The sequence below is a fragment of the Rhinolophus sinicus genome, chromosome 1 (assembly GCF_057876585.1).
Source record: "Rhinolophus sinicus isolate RSI-liver-muscle chromosome 1, RSI-T2T, whole genome shotgun sequence".
NCBI lineage: Eukaryota > Metazoa > Chordata > Mammalia > Chiroptera > Rhinolophidae > Rhinolophus > Rhinolophus sinicus.
The window spans coordinates 68,508,051-68,529,017 of NC_142501.1; the positions used below are offsets into that span (position 1 = coordinate 68,508,051).

The following is a 20,967-nucleotide window of genomic DNA, read 5'->3' on the forward strand; positions in this document are numbered from 1 at the left end:
CTTTAGACATTTCTTACATATACAAGTATATACTTAATAACATTCTCTCATTTCTCCCATCCCCTACCCGTATGCCTCTGGCAAACATCAATCTGTTCTCTGTATTTGTGAGCTTGGTTGTTTTTTAGACTTCATATAAAAGAGAGATCATTCAGTATTTTTCTTTCCTGATTTATTTCCCTAGTATATGGATTACTCAAGGTCATTGTAGTAAATGGCAAGACTTCATTCTTTTTTTTGTGGCTGAATATTATTCCATTTTATATGTAAACCACAATTTCTTCATCCATTCATCCATCAACGAACACTTAGTTTGTGTATCTTGGCTATTGTACGATGAACACGAGGATGCATATATCTCTTCGAGTTAGTGTTTTCATTTTCTTCAGATTAATATCCCAAAGCAAAATTGCCGGATCATATAATGGTTCTATTTTTATTTTTTTGAAGATCCTGTTTTCCATAGTGGCTATCCCAATTTACATTCCCACCAACAGTGCTCAAGGGCTCCCTTTTCTCACATCCTTGCCAACGCTTGTTATTTCTTGTCTTTTTTGATAATACTCATAGACATTCTAACAGGTGTGAGGCGATACCTTATTGTGGTTTTGATTTGCATTTCTCTGATGATTAATGACATTGAGCATCTTTTCATGTACCCGTTGGTCATCTATATGTCTTCTCTGGAAAAATGTCTATTCATATTTTCTGCCCATTTTTAAATTGGATTTGTTGTTGTTGTTGTTGTTTTTTGTTTGACTATTGAGTTGTATGAGTTTTTTTTAATATATTTTTGATATTAACCCTTATCAGAGATGTGATTTGAAAATATTTTTTCCCATTCAGTAAGTTACCTTTTTATTTTGTTAATGGTTTCCTTTGCTGTGCAGAAGCTTTTTAGTTTGATGTAGTCCCACCTGTTTATTTTTGCTTTTGTTGCTTTAAGTTTTGATGTCAGATTCAAAACATCACTGCCAAGATCTTTGTCAAGGAGCTCACTGCCTATGTTTTCTTCTAGGACTTTTATGGTTTCAGGTCTTATGTTCAAGTCTTTAGTCCATTGTGAGTTAATTTTTGCACATGGTGTAAGATAGTAGTTCAGTTTCATTCTTTTGTATGTGACTGTCCAGTTTTCCCAACACTATTTATTGAAGAGACTGTCCTTTCTCCATTGTATATTCTTGGCTCCTTTGTCATAAATTACTTAACCAGATATCCATGAGTTTATTTCTGGGCTCTTTATTCTGTTCCATTGAGCTATGTGTCTGTTTATGCCAAAACCATGCTGTTTTAATCATTACAGCTTTGTAGTAGAATTTGAAATTAGGAAGCATGATACCTCCAGCTTTGTTCTTTATCAAGACTGCTTTGGCTATACAGGGACTTTTGTGGTTCCATACAAATTTTAGGATTGTTTGTTCTATTTCTGTGAAAAATGCCATTGGAATTTTGATAGAGATCTCATTGACTCTGTAGATTGCTTTAGGCAGCATGGACATTGTAACAATATTAATTCTTCTAATCCATGAGCATGGAATACATATCCATTTGTTTGTGTCTTCTTACATTTCTTTCCTTAATGTCTTGTAGTTTTTAGTTTACAGGTCTTTCATCTCCTTGGTTAAATTTATTTCTAGGTATTTTATTCGTTTGAAAGTAATTGTAAATGGGATTGTTTTCTTAATTTCTCTTTTTGATAGTCAATTATTAGAGCATAGAAATGCAACAGATTCTGTGTATTGATTGTTTTTTTTTTTTTTTTTTTATCCTACAACATTACTGAATCCATTTATTTGTTCTAATAGTTGTTTGATGTGGTCTTTAGGGTTTTCTATATATATATATAATATCATGTCAGCGAAAACTGGTAACAGTTTTACTTCTTCCTTTCCAATTTAGAGCTTTTTAGTTCTTTTTCTTGCCTGATTACTCTGGCTAGGACTTCCAATATTATATTGAATAAAAGTAGCAAGACTGAGCATCTTTATCTTGTTCCTGATCTTAGAGGACGAGTTTTCAGCTTTTCACCATTGAATGTAATATTAGTTGTAGGCTTATCACATGTGGTGTTTATTATGCTGAGGTATGTTCCCTCTATACCAGCTTTGCTGAGTTTTTATCATAAATGGATGTGGAATTTTGTCAAATGCTTTTTTTGCATCTATTGGAATGATCATATGATTTTTATCCTTCATTTAGTTAATGTGATGTATAATATTGATTTGCAGATATTGAACCATCTTTGCATCCCTGTAATAAATCCACTTGATCATTGTATAAGATCCTTTCACCATATTGCTGAATTTGATATGCTAATATTTTAGTGTATGTGCTGCCAAAGCGAGCACACAATATGCTAATATTTTGTTCAAGATTTGTGCATCTATGTTCATCAGGGATATTGACCTGTAATTTTCTTTCCTTGTCACGTTGTCTGGTTTTGTTACCAGGTAATGCTGGCCTTGTAAAGTGAGTTTATAAGAGTTCCCACCTCTTCTATTTTTGGAAGAGTTTGAGAAGGATTCGTATTAACTCTTTTTTGAATGTTTGATAGAATTCACCAGTGAAGTCACGTGGTCCTGGATTTTGTTGTTGAGAGGTCTTTGATTACTGATTCAGTCTTCTTACTATTAATCAGTCTGTTCAGATTTTCTATTTCTTCATGATTCAGTCTTGCTTGGTAGGTTGTGTGTTTCTAGGAATGTATCCATTTCTTATAGGTTGCCCAACGTATTGGCATATAGTTGTTCATTGTAGTCCCTTAAGATCCTTTATATTTTTGTGGTATCATTTATATCTCCTCTTTTATTTTTGATTTTGTATAATGCATTTATACATTTTTATGCATTTCTAATGCTTTTATAATGCTTAATTCGCAAACTTGACCATAGTAGGGTATCAGTAACTGTTAGATGGCTGCAGTATCACCATTCTATAAAGTGAGGCACACTTCCATGAACAACACCTCTCAGATAAAGAGACTGGCTTACAAGTGTAAAATCTACTCTCGTATATGAACTCTTAGGGAGCCTTCTCCCTGTTTGCTATAAAAGGAGAATGATACAGCTTCAAAAATTGATAGTCTTATTAGTAAATGATACATCTTCTATCCATAAAGTTGATACAAAATATGTGACTGAAAACTGGACCAAATGCCCAATGCTACAGGAATCGGAGGGAGTTGTGGAGGTCAAAAAAGCATAATAGTTACCAGTTAAAATGGTTGACCCAGCTGGAGCTCCAGACTGCATTTATACCTTAGCATCTTTAATGCTTGCATGGGGGGAGGGGTCATAGGGCTTGGACATTTTAGAGAGCTGGAACTGGACTCCTTGCAAAAATCTGAGATCCTGAAAAGGGCACAACCATTTACAAACTCTACCTAACAGCCCAACTATAAGGTACAACTTACTTCTGGGGAGAGGGAAAAGAATTATGTTGGGAATAGGTGGGAAAGCTACTTCAACAACATCAGAAATGCTTTCTTTTTTTTATTAAATAAAAACTAATGGTACACAATTGTTTGCTATATTATTCCCTGTATTTTTCTATAGTCTAAAAATGTTTCCAATACACAACAACACAATTTAATACAGAAAATAAGATGAGCTCAACCCTGAAGGATGAGTAGGATTTGGAAATGCCGTGATGAGAAAGACATTATACTTTTAAGCATACTTTATGTATCTGCCTAGAAAACCCAAGAGGTTAGAAAAACTCAGTCTATCTGGTGATTCGGAGAAACGAAGCTTCCTTTTATCCAAAAGCTGACTTTCAACTCTGGGAGGCTGTGGAAGTAGCCAGTAGATATGGGACATTTTATTGGAGATGGTTTACTCTCTTTCCTTTGGAAGGCAAAGATGGGTTCCTCAGGTCCCACAAGCCCTGATGAGGACCCATTGACTTCTGGCTCACCCCGAGTGTTTGTCAGGCAGACACTGTCCCTGATCCCCATGGGCAAAATTTGGAGCCAATGGTCTAGGCTGGGAACTGAGACTCAAGAGGGTTGTGTACACACTTGAGAATTCAATTCCCAGGGCCATGATTAACTTGACGCTTGTAACTGTGGAAACCGTATTCAAGTCTAGGTTCCTCAAAATGAATGGTAAATGAACGTGAAATAGGAACTCAGGATTAAAAATTACAATAAAAGGCAACTGTCCAAAAAGGTAAAAGTTGTGCATTTGAAACAGAAATGTAGACCACATAACTAAAGTGAGTGAGTTGAAGTGATTAGTTTAACACCAGTCATGTGGTTTATTGCATCAAAACATTTGAATAATTTGCCTTAGTTCTCTCCTTACCTATGAAAAGCTAGATTAATTCCACATTGCACATATTTGACTATTCCCCATAAAATAGTGATGGTAAAACGTAGTACAAACAGAAAAAAATATATTTAAGGTCCTAATATGTGCCAGACATCATACATGAGTGCAATTTGAACAAAAAGGAAGGATTCCAGACAAAATGAGAATTTCATTTCAGAGAAAATAAAAATTGCATTCCTGTAGTTAGAGGATATATGGTTCTGGACAGATGCCAGAAATGCACAGCTTTTCCTCATCCTACTATGTGAAATTGTAACAAATGTGATAGAATATAAATTTCCATGGCAATAACAACAGTGTGACACTTTAAAATTACCAAACAAAGTGAAAGATATAGTCTAGTCTGAATATTAAACCCATTTGGTCATTTCTATCATTTAACACACAAATGATTTACATTTTTAATTTCAAAGAAATAAAAATTCTCTTTCTAAATTTAAAAGCTAAACCACTTAACTGTGGTAAATAATATAAATAGTTACCATCCAAGAACAATTGAGTCTTTTTATTGATATTACAAATATATAAACATGCAGAAAAAAATTAAGCATAATGAAAAATTCAAAGATTTCAAACCCCATCTGTATATAAATGTATTGGGCCTTTCCCTTGTTAAGAGGTTCCTGCGTCAATTTCTTTTAGCTGGGGCTTAGATCCTTTCCCCAGTACCGTTCCTCTCAACGAAGGAAATAGCACTTAATAATAAGACTTTCTTTGGTCACCAGACTGTCCACTAAGTTAGTTGAAACCTATGAGGCTTAGATATAAATCAGTCCGATGCAACTGATTAAAATGTAGCACTTGAATTCAGGCACAAGCATTATGATTACATTTTAAGTATGTGATTGGCTTTTAGCTATTTGTTTTGAAAGGATGGTTAAATTATTTTTGTCTGGGAGGGGGCAGGTTTCTAAATGTTTAGCCCCCTCTTGATGTTATTAGGCAGCCTGGACTGTCATCTGGTCATCCCAGTAAGAGACAGTAAGAGTCAGAATCACATCCACTGTCCCCATTAAGGGGAGGAAGGCCAAATGGCCATCTCTTTTCCTAAAGAGCTGGCCTCAAAGACCCTGAGAAAAGTCCACTCTCAATTCCCAACAGACACAAAAAACTCAGCTTTCTTCAGGACCAAAGCCTATCAGGAGAGATCCACCAACCTCTCTCTAACTTTAAAGTGTTCTTATTGCCACCTGGAATCTCTAATTCCATTCTGAGCAAGGATCCTCCCCTTTTTGGCTAGCAGTTTGAATGGCAAGTGATTTCCAGGAAGAAAAGCAAGTTTCTCCGTTTGTGTCTTTGAACTGAGTAGAAAACCCTGACCTATGGGAGGCATTTTATACCATCACTCAGTCCCTTATAACTCTCCGCGTTGTCCTCAGCTATCACTTACATACAAATGATTTTTATTTCCACATTTCACATTCCCACCTTTCTTAGGATCTTACATCTGCTTCCTTCTATCTGAATGTTCCACTTGTACAGCAAACTCATTACCCAACTGAACATACCTTCTCCCTCTGCACATCCATAACCAAATTTACTTCTCTTTCTATATTTTATATAGTGGCACAAAGTGGCACATATTTGAGAGTCATATTGACTCCACTCCTTTTTCCTTATGCTTCATCCCACCATCATGACATCCAATTAATTATCAAGTTCTGCCTATTCCACCTTCGACATAGCCCTTCAATGTTGAATCCATCTTCTCTTCATCTATATTTCCACCATCTTAGTTCAGGCCACCACCCTGTATATTTGGACTATTTGAATAGAATTTTTCTGGGTTGCCAATCTTCTATGGTCTCTCACTCATTCCCCACATGGATACCACAGGGATCTGTGCACCATTCTAGCCCAACCAAGTCACTATTCTGCTTAAAATATTTTGAGGAAGATCTCATTTTCTAATGAAAGGTTCTAACTCCTTGGTTCACTGCAATGGCCCTGTCCTTCTAGTTTTGCCTCCCAGACCCTTCCACCATGCACATTATGCTCCAGCCATACCTAAGGTATTAAACACGCCATACCCTTTTTGCATCGCGTCAGTGCATATGTAGATCACTGGCCGCATTTTCTTCCTTCTTGGAGACTTAGATCAAAGACCACCCCGTCCGCCTCCCATGGTCTCTCTTGCACTCCCTGTGCTTGCGTCTTTCAGTTCTTCAATAGTATTCTGTGTTGGACTTTGCTTATTTTTTGTTTAAAGTTTTATAATAAAAACTTCAATCTTATTACAAAAAAAATTTAACATACAGAAAGATATATAGTAAAAAGTGAAAGTATACTTGTCCTTTCCTAACCCTTCATTCCAATAATCAGAAATAACATGGCTATTTCTTGTGCATCTCCAAATATTTTCTGTGTATATATTATATAAAATATGTATATATTATGCATCATGTATATTACTATTAAGTACAATAGGATTAAACTATACGTATTGTTCCAGACTTGCTTTTTCCCCCTTATTAATTGCACCTGGGATATTTTTCTATACTTATATACTGTTGCCAAATATCATGGTTTGATTCTTATCCAATAATTTCTTACTCTTAATAGGTTAGCTTATCCCATTCACTTGTATTACTTTAACAGATCTAGATGTGTCATATTACTTTATGTTATCTTATTTTTTTTTTGGTATTTTTATTTCCTTAGTTCTCTGTCTTTTGCTATATGGTCTTTTTGTTGTTATTGTTCTACATTTTTTTCTTCCAATGTCTATATTTATACTATTAAATGTTACATAATATATTTAAAAATTTATTTTTTATTTTTTTATTTTCAATTACAATTGACATTCAATATTATTTTATATTAGTTTCAGGTGTACATTATAGTGATCAGACAGTTACGTAATTTACAAAGTGATCCCCCACTCCCGTTAGTCTAGTATCCATCTGGCACTATACATAGTTATTACAATATTATTGACTATATTCCCTATGCTGTACGTTACATCCCCTTGACTATTTCATAACTACAAATTTGTACTTCTTAATCCCTTCATCTTTTTCACCCAGCTCCCCTCCCTCCTTCCATCTGGCAACCACCAGTTTGGTCTCTATATCTATGAGTCTGTTTCTGTTTTGTTTGTTTATTTTGTTCTTTAGAATCCACAGATAAGTGAAATTATATGGTGTCTATCTTTCTCTGTTTGACTTATTTCACTTAGCCTAATACTTTCCAGGTCCATCCATGTTGTCACAAATGGTTAAGATTTCATTCTTTTTTATGGCCACGTAATATTCCTTTGTATATATGTACCACTTCCTCTCTATCCAATCATCTATTGATGGACACTTAGGTTCTTCCAATTCTTGGCTTGTGTAAGTAATGCTGCAATGAACATAGAGGTGAATGTATCTTTTTTAATTAGTGTTTTGGATTCCTTTGGATAAATACCTAGAAGTGGAAATTGCTAAGTCATAACGTAGTTCTATTTTTAACGTTTTGGGGAACCTCCATACTGTTTTCCATAGTGCCTGCACCAATCTGCAATCCCACCAATAGTGCACGAAGGTTCCCTTTTCTCCTTCCTCATCCCCACCACCACTTGTTATTTGTTGATTTATTGATGACAAGTGTGAGGTAATGTGCCACTGTGGTTTTAATTTGCATTTGTCTGATGATTAGTGAAATTGAGCATCTTTTCATATGTCTATTGGCCATCTGTATGTCCTCTTTGGAGAAATGTCTATTCAGGTCTCTGCCCATTTTTAAATTGGATTGATAAAACCTTTCTTGATTTCTTGATTTATAAACTTTAGAAAGTATTTATTAACTTCCTGCTATGCAAAATGAGAAAATGTACATCTCTTCCCAGTAATTCTCACGATCATTTCCCAGTTTTCATAATTATACTATTAATTTTATATTGTTAGGTTTTATGATATTTACATTAAAATCTTTGTAATAGAAACTACTCAGCAAACCTATTATCTCCTCTTGTAAACAGCCTGTTTATATCTAGGTAGAGCCATGTAATATATCTCACCAATTAATGCAAGTGAAAGTAAAATGGCATTTTCCGTCTGAGGCTGTTAAGAAGGAGGGTGCCTTCTCACCCTCTCTTTCTCTCTTCCCTCTGTGTACAAGCTGGATAGTTCCAAAGTGAACCTAGGACCACATTGAAAGTGGTAGAGCCCCACAAAGGAAGATGCCTGGAACCCCGAATCACTGTATGAAGCAGAGGCTCTCATTAAACAGTGACATGAGTTAAAAATAAACTTTTCTTGTGTTAAGTCACTAAGACATTGGGGTTATATTAGAATTATTTACACTGATGAATATATTCTGTAATTATAATTTCTAAAGTTCTATAGTGTTAGTTATATGTTCAATAGATTCAATGCTCATGATCACTCTTTTTCAGAAGGATGTCGCCTTTCCTGATATCTTTATTTTGATGGATCTCTTATTTAGCTGGATTTCATTATCAAATAGTTTCCTTCAAGTAGGGCTCATGAGTGCTATATTTCTTGTTTGAGAATGCATTTATGGTGCCTTTAACAATAAATAACATCTTGGCTGGATATTAAATTTTTGATTCAATCTTTATTTTTATTTTTTGCCTTTGAATTCTGCTGCTATTATTCTGATACCTTCCGTCATTGAAAGTTGCTGTGCAAAATACCCTGACCTGAGGCTAGTCTATTTTATTGATAACTTGCTGTTTTCTGCCTGCAATCTCATACAAGTCTTTACCTTTAAAGTTGAAAACCTTCACCCAAGGATATTTCCTTGGGTTGATAGTTCCTGCAACGTGGTATACCCTTGAAGTCTACAGATTCCAGACTCTTTATATCAGAAATACTTGCTTCTATTATACCTTTGAATGATTTTTCTTCTAAATATTTTTAGTTTATTTTCAAAGGTACCAATTATGCAATTGTATATCCCTTGTCTTTCTCTCTAATCACTTTATTTTATATACTTATTTTCTCTTAACATTTGTACATCTTTATTCAATTGAAGTTTCCTCAGGCCTGCTCTATGTCCTTATATATTTTCAGCAGAATCTGTTCTATTTCTTTTGTTTCTCATGCAGCGTTGATTTCTGTAATGTTTGTTTCATTATTATCTTAATTTATCTTTGAGTTCGTCCAGCTTATTCTTTGTAATGCCTTAAGCAAGCTATGCTCTCTCTTAACTGTTTCAGATAACAAGTAACATAAAGCTTTTGTTTATAGTTTCGTAGTCTTTGTATTAATTTTTAAGACTATTTTTTTCCAAAAAGCTCATGGTTTCTCTCTCTTAAAATCCTCCAATGACTTTCTATCACATTGAGAGTTAAATTCAATACATGGGCCTACAAGGTCCTATTTTATCTGGCTCCTGTTACTTCTGAACCTGCTCTAATATCCTGCCCTCCAGCCACTCCATCCTTTTCTCCTGTTCCTCAAAGGAGCCATGCTCATTTTTACCTCATGGCCTTTGCATTCACCTGCCACTGGCTGGAGTGTTGTTCAACATCACTGGATAGTGGCTCCTTCTGGTTTTTCAGCTCTCAATTCAAAAGTCACCTCTTCAAAGGGGCCTTCCCAGACTGGTCATTCCCTATCACATCACCCTGCTTTATTTTTCTCATAGAATTTATCACTATATGACAACTCTGTATTTATTTATTTGCTCATCGTCTATCTTCCTTGACTAAAACGTGGGCCCCATGGGAGTGGGACCTGGTCAGTCTGGTTCTCTGCTATAGCTCCTGGACATGGAATAGTGTCTGGCATATAGAAGGTATGTCATAAATCTTTGTGAAATGAAGGAATACATGAACCATTATAATCGGCAGGGTGTAGTTACTAAGTGGAAGCACCTGAGTTCCATGTGAGGTGTAGAAAAATTAGGGCTCTGCTCCTAAGGAGGTTATATTTGGTTTGTGGTTCACCTGAAATGCCTAACCATTCAAAAAACACACAAAATTGATTTAACACAATTAATGTTTGATTTGTAATTAATATGTTTCTGGTACTTTGACCATTCAGGAGGGGGGGAAAATCAGCTTATTTTATCTTAAATTTTTGGAGCCTGCTTCTAATTGGTGAAAGCAATATAAATTTTCTGAGTTGTGTACTATCTTGATTGTAAATTAAATGCAAACTTAACCAGCATTACTGTCTATTTCTTGAAACTAATTTGAGATTTTAAAAATTCATCTTTCTAATTATAACAATTAAATATGCTCATGAGAGAAGATTTAGTAAACACAAAGATTAGAAAAAAGAAGTAAATAATATTTATAATAGTTTATCCCATCACCCTCAGGTAACAGGGTGCTGTTTTCTGATACATAGGTCTCTCTCTATATATATGCTCATATACATCATACAAATAATTATCCATTCTAATAGATAATTATCCATTCTAATATGATACTGTAATACATAATTATCCATTCTAACGTGATACTGTAACTGTCACATTTCTGTGGCTTTCTTCTTTCCTTAGGAGGAAACAGTTAATTTATCCCCAACCCTTATGTTTTCTGTGTGGTGGCTGTTCCAATGCAGAAATTTCCCAATTTTTCCCCTCCTGAATCTCCCCAGGGGGAGGGGAAATGCTTGTATAATTGATGCTTTTGGAATGACATACCAGGGTATGTGTACCTCTGTGTTTTCCTTTTTGGGTCTGCCTGCCAATAAAAAGCCTGTATTCTGGTCTTCTCTTTGCAGGTGGTAAAGTAGGTTATAAAGGCTCTGTCCTATGGGGAGGCCATGGTGGGTCAGTGTCCCTATGACTGGTGGATAACTGTGCTGAAGGAGAGGCAGTCACAGGAGTATATTATTGTCATGCTCCTAAGTCATATCTCCAGTAGCTGTATCAGCAATAAAGCGGACACGTTTATCTCCACAGGTCTACTTCCTCTGTCTGGCTCAGGCAGGGAGGAGGGGGATGCTATTCCATGGCTCGCTCAAACACCAACACATAGCCCCACAAAGTCAGACATTACCCTCCCCTCACACTCCCCCTGTCCCGAAAAGGCAAAAAGGCTCCAAAATTTTTTGGTTCATTGGCCTTGATTTCAGCATGGATACCTACAGAGGTAGAAGGGTCAGAGGAGAATCAAGGTAGATGGGAGTGTGGAAGTCAGGAGCATCGTTTCCAAAAGAAGTTTGTCAGCACTGCCAGGCGCTGCTGAAGGATAAGAAAAAGGCGGAGCAAGAAAAGGCTGTTGGGTTTGTTGATGAGGAATAACTGATGGCCTTCCATAATGATTCCTAAAATGTGGACCACAGTCCATGGGGAGGCCCAGAGACTTGTCATCGGAACTCAATTGAAAGTGCAAGTTCATTGTGTAGCTTTCTGGGTGCACGATGTACAAGTCCACAGACTTTCTTTCATCACCCAGGGTCATTTAATGAGTTCATGAGGGGTAGTACAATTGATATTTATAAACTAAAATTAGCATTTTATTAGTGTACATTGAGATTTTGAGGGGGTTAAGGAGTGTATAATGAAGACACAGGCAGAACACCACGACTAACTGTTGCTGAGAACAAAAGGAGAAAGATAGGATGGCAAATGGAGAGAAAAGTCATTTCCCTCAGATGGTAAGAACCTTGACCTTTACACAACAGCAACAGCACACTTATGATGACTTAATCCTTCTTTTTAAGATCCATACCCTGTGATGAGCTTCCCCTTTTAACACACGAAATAACAGTGCTAGAGTTTTGGTTAGAACAATGTTTTGAGACATTTTGAAAACAACTGCAATGTCAACATCGTGACTTTTTCATATTGTTGCTCTGTTGTAGTTACGGGTTGCTAAATCAATTGTCAGCCAATCAATTAAAACAATTCATAAAGGAGACAAATGAATATTAGTAGTGAGTTGAGAAAAGGTATCTAAATTTCTTGTTTAGAAAGGTAGACCTTGTGGACAAGGCAGATATTCAGGAGCTTCTTAAACTATGAGCTCACACATTTTAACACTTGCTTACTCTGTGTTCTAATTGCTAGGGAGACTGAACACACATAAAATAATTGTGTTTTTTGTGTTTGGAAGTTGCAAGTAGGTGAGCAAAACCAAATAAGAAAATTTAGCTATTAATGTAATAGCTAAGAGCATGGGTTAGGCAGTAAAAAAAGACTTGGATTTAATCCTGGGCTGAGTGGCCTTTGCCAAATAATTGACTCTCTCAGAGCCTCAGTTTCATCATCTGTCAAATGGGGATGATAACTGTATCCCTTTCATAGGGCTTCTGAGGATCACTTGAGTTATTAGACATAAAACAACTAAAACTGACAGATAAAAAGTCCCCCATAAACGTTGCTTATAGATATGAATTAACTATACATCAATGTTAAAAACAATTAATTAAATAACCTACTTCTATGGATATTCAGTATCAGGGGAAATTGAATAGCAACTTTGTTGATTAAATGGAGGTCCTTTATTTGCTGGAACCATAATAATATCAAGACACTAAGGAGTGGCCTGATTGACTTTCCAGTGTTTACATTTACTGGCTGTTATACCAAGAGCTTTAGCCAAAGGTCAATCAGGAAATCTAGGTCAGTGAAAAAAGCAATGGTTAAAACTATTTGGTTTTGCTAAAGTGATATAATTTTTGGAGGGAATATATAGTTGAGGCTTAAGGTCAAAATGGCACATTTTAAGCAGATTTTTTGATTTCAAAATCTGCTTCCATTTCCCCTCCACCTTGTCCCTTCAAACCGTGGGTGGATGAACCCAAATCCCAAATCCTACGGAAGACTCTATAGATATTAAATTACATTCATATTCCTTGTCCTTTTCTTTTCTCTCGACTACGGAAAGTTAAATATTAATGTTGAAACAGAGTTAAATTTAGTGATTTAGGTTAGATCCTACTCATTTGAAACAAACATTTTTATAATCTAGTTTATTCTTCATTTCACTAATCTCTCATCTCTATTTTAAGACTACTTCTTAATTAGTGTTCCCTTTCACATCCCCTTATAATGTAAAATACCTTCTATTTGCCTTTAGAGACTCCTAAAATTTATCAACTAAATATAAAAACTTTTATATATTGTTCTGAAAACTTTAAATTCTATGTAACTTGGAGTAAGCCCCCACCCTTATAATCTATTTCTTAAAATCATGAAATGATGAAGGTCTTGACTTTTCCAAGTACAAATTCACTGGAGGAGATAACGCTTCCATAAATTACAAAATAATACTCTATATACTTTTATGATACTACCATTCCTATACTTTGTGATTTTATGTCCATTTATACTTATAAAACATTTTGATAAAAGTTACAAACATAACTACGGATAAAATAGAAGAAAGTAGAAGTTTAATACAAAGTTCTTTAGAGACAGGAGAAAAATCACGATTTAGCCACAAATAGATATTATTCTAGGTACAGTAAACAAATATAATAGCAAGTTACTTGCTTTTCAGAGTTTTCAAGTCTCATTATTACACGTTCAAGTCAACAGAAATTTCCACATTCATCTTCCCTGATTATGTTTTCTATCTTGTACTGAATGTTATTTCTTCTCTGTTGTACTTATTCCTGTGTTCTCTTTCAGTCTCCCTTAAATTGTCACTCCCCCTCCCTTTCCTTCAGCATTTCTTATGCTGGAGGCAGAACACAGCAGCCTAAAGCCTGAGTGAAAAATGGCTGGAATTGGGGCCAGGCAGAAACCCTGTCTGGACAAAAGCCCAACGCTCAGGCAAATGTTGTCTAAAAAAACGAGGTCAGACAAATTCAGGTTTCTCCATCCAGCCCGATCAAGATAACAAAACTCTAATCATCACAGCTGTAACCACTCCATTCATGCAGCTTTTCTGAAAGTACACAGGAGACATCTGACTACCTATCCAGTAAGAATTGAGACCAAACTAACCTCTAAGGGGCATTTAGGGATACTTGGAAATAAATGTCTAAAGGTAAAGTCATAACCCTTCAACTCCCCAAGCACTTTGCTTTGAAGTCAGAAACTGATATTGTCCCAAGCTATCAAATATATAAATACCACTTAAAAAAAAGAAGAAGAAATAAACAATCCTTACAGGCCACTGCGTGCTTTAGTCCAGATGGGGGTAAAATAGGGAGATGGCTCTCTTTTATTCTTATGTCTTTATATTCAATCAATAGGAAGATACTCTTTTGGAACTTTCAACTCTTCACCTGCAAACTTGAGATGTGAGGCGGCAGGGAGACCACGTAAGCTCTGAAACATGGTCTGATCACAAGGGTGGTTTGGAGTCTAACACTCCTTGGAAGGATGTTATAAATTTAGTTTATTTTGATTCTCTCCATGAAGTAGTTTATGATTCACTTCAGTGAGTGTAATAGGACTCTGTTTTTCACTCTTCTGATGAACCACCCAATTCTCCAAGAAACATAAAATCAAATGCGTTTATTGGCATGTGTTTTTTAGAGGCAAATAAAACTGTGACTTAGTGTCCTTTCAACTTTTGTTTTCAATAATCTTGATTTTTCTGTCATAGTGGAAATTAACAATTTTCTGCATACCAAAAAATGAATAAAGACAGAATGTGGAATAGGTTTTAGTCAATGTTCTTGCGTTTTTCTCAGCTGCAGAAGGAGATGGCAAACTAATAAGCATGTAATTTTCCACAATGTGTGATTTTAGTGATTACCACCCTGCGAACCATCTCATTTCTGGAAAAGAAAGATTTTGAATGATGTTGTCTGCAGCGTAACTTTAATGCACAGCATGACTGTGCCGATTTCATCTCGTTATGATTCCTCAATCCTCCCGGTAGTACTCTTTCTTTTTCTTTTAGCAGGATGGAGGCCAGGGTATTAGGATTGCTGTATGTCTGACCTAATTATTAAATTGTTAGATAGAAGTGCGTGGACCAATCAGAAAAACAAAGGAGACTATATATAGCTTATTCCTCCTTGTTACAGCTAAATATAGAAATGACTAATTTTATACAACACAATTCAACATCAATTATCAACTGAGCAATTCACGCTAGCAATTAAAAAAATATTGAGAATGTGGAAGCTGAAGGGGAAGATATTTTGATGTACAAAATTAACAAGCCACATCTTTCCTTAATGCTCCTTATATTAAAAGATATATATGCACTAGACATTTAAAAAAATCATGAAAAACTTTCATTTCTCTTTAAAATTTTGCTGTTAAACCTTAAATCCTGCTTTGAAATTATTGCCAAGCCATCATTTGGCATTATTATTTGCTCATATTTCTAAAAAAAAAAAAAAAAAAAAAAAATCTGACAGCTCTATATTTCATGGCAAATAGAGATTAACTTCTTGAATCAAATGATATATTTGGGCCATTTTGATGACTGTTTCCTGCAATATTGAATCAGGCAGAAAGTTAATCCACTTTTATTATTAAGATGGATGGAAACACTAAATGCACTATTTTTGACATTGTTATTTATCATCATGGACCACAGATTAAATCAGAATTATCCATAACTTTGTACCAACACCAGAACCACTATATTACTTCTAAACAGTCAAATGAACTTCTTATTGTTAACCTTTTTATGCCCAGAACTTCCTACAATGCCTAGGACGCAGAGGGAACCCAAGATGTATTTTTTGAAATAAGTGAACTAAACATTTTGTGAGGGTTTTCATCTAATAGCACTTTCTGTACAGATTAACTAATGCATTCATTTTTAATGAGAGCCATAATTCTTTTGGGGATAGCCAAGCTTTAATAATAAGGTTCTTGGTTTACCGGTGGAAAACAACAAAGCTGAGGTACCCGGTTGGGAATTAGGCCAGGGATGCCTCATGTCATCAACTTTCATTCACTGGTCCCCCACATCCGATTATAATGAAAGATACTGACTAGTCTTTTAGTGAATTCTGCACATAAAGGCAGGGTCCCCAAGATGACATTGTTATAAAAATATTTAGATTTAGTGACTTAGCCCACCGTAACCTCCCTTTCCTTTCCTAGTTATAAATGTAAGCGGTCATCTTTTCCCCAATGTCAGTGTGGGAACTAGACAGAAAAAAACAGAGAAAATAACTGCTCCACTTAATATCTTTTATGAAACTTTTCCAGTTCTGTCCAAGTAGATGTATTTGTAATTCCATTCTTTTTAGGATGGATACAAATTTAATTAGAAACTTCTTAAGTTTGTGGTAGAGTCTTATTGTTTAGAAATGTTGAATTAATTGCATAGCGTTTCCTTTTAATTTCAAACTTTGAGGCTAACGGTATTTCCCTAGATATCACAAAGATTCTTTGCTGACTCACTCATATACCCGGACATGAACAGATACGGATATAAATCTCAGCATTTACCCTCCTAACCTCGCACCAGGAATGTCATGAAAAATTCTCTTACCTGTTTGGAAATTGACAGGATGTTGTGATGAGTTTGACTTCCATTTGTTCTCTTCTTTGGCTTATTTCCTCACCATAGCAAGCCGGAGTCATCATAAAGCTTTCTAAGCTCGAGTGCTGAGATGAAGCCTCATTTAGTCACCTGGTGGTAACTGCCTGGTACTATTTCTAGAGACATTGCGGATCCCAGGTCTACTGTAGCAGCCTCTGCATTCCCAAGAGATACCCCAGGTGCTTGCTGTTTCGACAGTTTTACTAGAATTGAAATTCATGGGGATTTTTTTTTTCATGATAATTAGTAAAACTGTAAGATGGGAACTTCATGGGCTACAGACAAAGTGTGTGGTATGAGGGATTTTTTTTTTCTTTCTGACTTCAAAAAAAATTATCTGTTCACCAGGCATTTTTATGACAAATATAAAGCCTTTCTAAAAGTTCCACTACTTCTTGCAAACATTCTTCCTACGTTGTGCTAGGAACTTTACAGACATCTCGTTTCAACCCTCACCATGATTTAGAAAGCAGAGATTATGATCCATCTTTTTATTGATGGGAAATTAAAATGTTTTAAGCAAAGCTCAAGTAATGAATTTAGGATTCAAATGAAAGTGGGTCAGATTCCGTAATTGATGAGTTTTTTTCCTCACTATACCATATGCACTCCATTATGATTTAACAAAGAGGGATTTCAGATTAATGACTGTTGTAAGTATTAGTAGTAAAATATTTGGTCTGAAAGAATAGGAGGAAATGAAGATAATTAAACAGGATAATCAGCTCTACCTTTAAGGAGCTAATAGTCTATTAGAATAAGGGTAGTTGAAACACTTTAGGGATTCCATGAACTATGGTCTCAAGATACATGTCATAACTCTAACAAGGTTGCAATGAAACTTAATCATATCTACATTACTGGTGGCCTAATAAATTGATCGTTTTTAAAGCAATAGGGCATTGTCAAGAGTCTTGAACATGTTTATGATCTTTGATCCAGTAATTTCCCACCTGCAAATTTATCTTAAGGAAATAATTTCAATGCATAAAAAATAAATAGACAAAGATTTTCTTTGCAACATTACAGTAAAAAAATCCAAAGCAACTTAAATGAACATCAGTGTAAAAAGGATAAGTAAATTATGGTAACTCAACAGGAGGTAACTGTCCTTTAATTCTTCCTTTCCTGCATCATTAGTTCACCCTCTGTATTGGGTCTTTCCAATGTGTCTTCCAATGTGCTGTCATATTTCTCATATTAAAACAAAAGCCAAAAAAACCAAGACATCTTCTTGTCCAGCAATCACCCCTTCTCATTACTCTCCTTTCAAACAAAGGTCTCAAAAGAGTTGTCCATATTCATTGTTTCTAGTTCCTCCATTCTGCCTACCATTAGCCCTGTATTTAGCGCCTATTATACTAAACCAGGATTCCTGCATGTAACAGCCAATTCTCAACTTCATCCTGCTTGACCTATGAGCAGCCTTTGATACAGATGACTCCTTCTTTCTCCCTGATATTCTGTCCTCTCCAGGCTTGCAGGACACCTTTCTTTCTTTCTTTCTTTCTTTCTTTCTTTCTTTCTTTCTTTCTTTCTTTCTTTCTTTCTTTCTTTCTTTCTTTCTTCCTTCCTTCCTTCCTTCCTTCCTTCCTTCCTTCCTTCCTTCCTTCCTTCCTTCCTTCCTTCCTTCCTTCCTTCCTTCCTTCCTTCCTTCCTTCCTTCCTTCCTTCCTTCCTTCCTTCCTTCCTTCCTTCCTTCCTTCCTTTCTTTCTTTCTTTTATTGGGGAAGGGGAACAGGACTTTATTGGGGAACAGTGTGTACTTCCAGGATTTTTTTCCAAGTCAAGTTGTTGTCCATTCAATCTGAGTTGTGGAGGGCGCAGCTCAGCTCTGGGTCCAGGTGCCATTTTCTAGTTGCAGGGGGCACAGCCCACCATCCCTTGCGGGAGTTGAGGAGTTGAACCGGCAACCTTGTGGTTGAGAGGACGCACTCCAACCAACTGAGCCATCTGGGAGCTTAGGGGCAGCTCAGCTCAAGGTGCTATGTTCAATCTTAGTTGCAGGGGGCGCTGCCCACCATCCCTTGTGGGAGTCGAGGAATAGAACTGGCAACCTTGTGGTTGAGAGCCCACTAGCCCATGTGGGATTCGAACCAGCAGCCTTCGGAGTTAGGAGCATGGAGCTCTAACCCCCTGAGCCACCGGGCCGGCCCGACACCATGCTTTCTTAATGTTGCTTTTTTACTCTTTGGCTACTCCTTTTCAAGTCTCCTTTGCCTATTCCTCTTCATCTTCCTGATCTCTCTACACTGGGGGGCCCAGTGCTCAATTCTCCATCTCTTCCTTTTTTTCTGAACAACAGTCTCAAATTAACCAGGCCCTCACTCTCAGAACCCAAAACTTGAATTTCCCATTGCATACTTGACATAGCCACTTACATGACTAATGTGGTCTTGTCTACACTGAACTCTTGATTCCTACCCTACCCACTTCCACCCCAAATCCTTCAGTGTTGTTCCTCTCCACAACTTCAATCTCCCGTGTGCTCAGGTTGAAAAACCAGGCGTAATTTTTGCCTCCTTTCTTTCTCTCATGCCCACAGTTGGTAATCCAATTGGCTCTACCTTTGAACAATATTCGGAAAGCCACTTTTCACCACCTCCATCATTACCACCCTAACTCCATCACCTCTCACGGAGGCTATGGTGACAGCCTCCTCACTGGTCTCCCTGCTTTCACTCTGCTTCCTATAGTCTATTTTATGCACAAAGCCAGAGTAATTTTTTAAACCATAAATTATATCATGTCAGTACCCTCCTAAAAACCCTCCAGAGTCCCTACTTGATCTCCCTAATAGCATCCTCCCTCCCGTCCTCCCGTCCCCCCCCCCCCGCCCCCGCCAATCAACATCTCCTATCCCTCTCCCCCTTATTTTACTCCTTTCTTTTTGGCCTGGGCTGCTCTTCAAACACAGCAGGGCCCTCAGGGCCTTTGCATTTACTCTCTCACTGTTAGGAACCCTCTCCCTGAGATATCTGCAGGGCTCACAGCTTCATTTCACTCAGGTCTCGCTACTCAAACACTATCTTTTCAAAGGTGCCTTCCCTAATCAGACTATTTTAAAATATCACCTTGTCTGTCACTGACTGCCTCCTTACTCTGCTTTATTATTTTTGTTCCTCAGCACTTTCCATCTTTGATATATAATACTCTCTCTCCTTACTAGAAGGCATATTCAAGATAGCAGCGATAATGGCTATTTTGCTTACTGATGATCCGCAGAGTATAGACAATGCCTGGCTTATGGCAGCAGCTCAATAAATATCTTTTGAATGAATGAAAGAGTAAAGCAGTTGCATAACTTAATATTAGGTGAAATAAGCATAATGCAAAGCTGTATGCTAGGCATACATAATGCAAAGCATGTATACTTTATAACCATGTAATATGTTAAGATCTGTAAGGTAATTCAAAGACATTAAAAATAATTGTGATTAATGTTTCTTGAATAAGTCAGATTGTTGGGCTAATTTCCAAGATTTTTAAAAAATAAAATTACTGTACATATCTGGGAAATGGTACCAGTTGACAGTTATAGAGAAAGCGTTGCTATTCTTGAGAAATTACTAGCTTCAACCACGTATCTCAAAGGAAAATAAACACAGTGATTTCAGAGTTAATATCACTCATGTACATTTGAACATCATCTCCCATTCAGTATAGTGCACCAGTTAAGTGCAAAAATGCAGAGTCAGATGGTTTGGGTCTCAAGTGTGGCTCTTCCACTTAATAGCTAGATGACTTTGGGTGAGTTACTGACTCAGTGTTTTTTTTTTAAGACTTCATTGTTTTCTTTTTTAAGAGCAGTTTTAGGTTCACAACAAAATTGAGTGGAAGGTACAGCGATTTCCCATATTCCTCCTGTCCTCACACATTCACAGCCTCCCCCGTGATCAGCATCTCCCACCAGTGGGGACATTAGTTACAACTGATGAATCTGCATTGACACATCATGATCACCTTAAAGTCCATAATTTTTATTAGTGTTCACTCTTGATGTTGTACATGCTATAGGTTTGTTCAAATGTATGATGACATATCCACCAAAATACCAATATTATAGAGTATTTTTATCGTCCCACAAGTCCTCTGTGCTTGATCTATTCATTCTCCTCTTCTCTCTAACCCTTGGCAATCACTGATCTTTTTACTATCTCCAAAGTTTTGCCTTTTCTAGGATGCTATATAGTTGGAACCATACAGTATGTAGACTTTTCAGATTGGCTTCTTTCACTTAGTAATATGAATTTAAGTTTCCTCCATG

The 20,967-nt window shown here is 36.5% G+C and overlaps 1 protein-coding gene across 5 annotated transcripts in view; it reads right to left on the reverse strand.

Annotated features, from left to right (window-relative positions):
• The window catches only part of PTPRR (protein tyrosine phosphatase receptor type R), a 245,914-nt gene that overhangs the window by 109,836 nt on the left and 115,111 nt on the right, over window positions 1–20,967 (reverse strand). For 2 of the 5 annotated variants that reach the window (XM_019749000.3, XM_088800760.1), the window contains exon 1: window positions 16,651–16,786. The exons of the other annotated variants lie outside the window; for them this stretch is intronic. The gene's annotated coding sequence lies outside the window, so the exon portion shown is untranslated. Of the gene's footprint in view, window positions 1–16,650; window positions 16,787–20,967 lie in introns of those variants that run through there. 5 annotated transcript variants of the gene reach the window in all.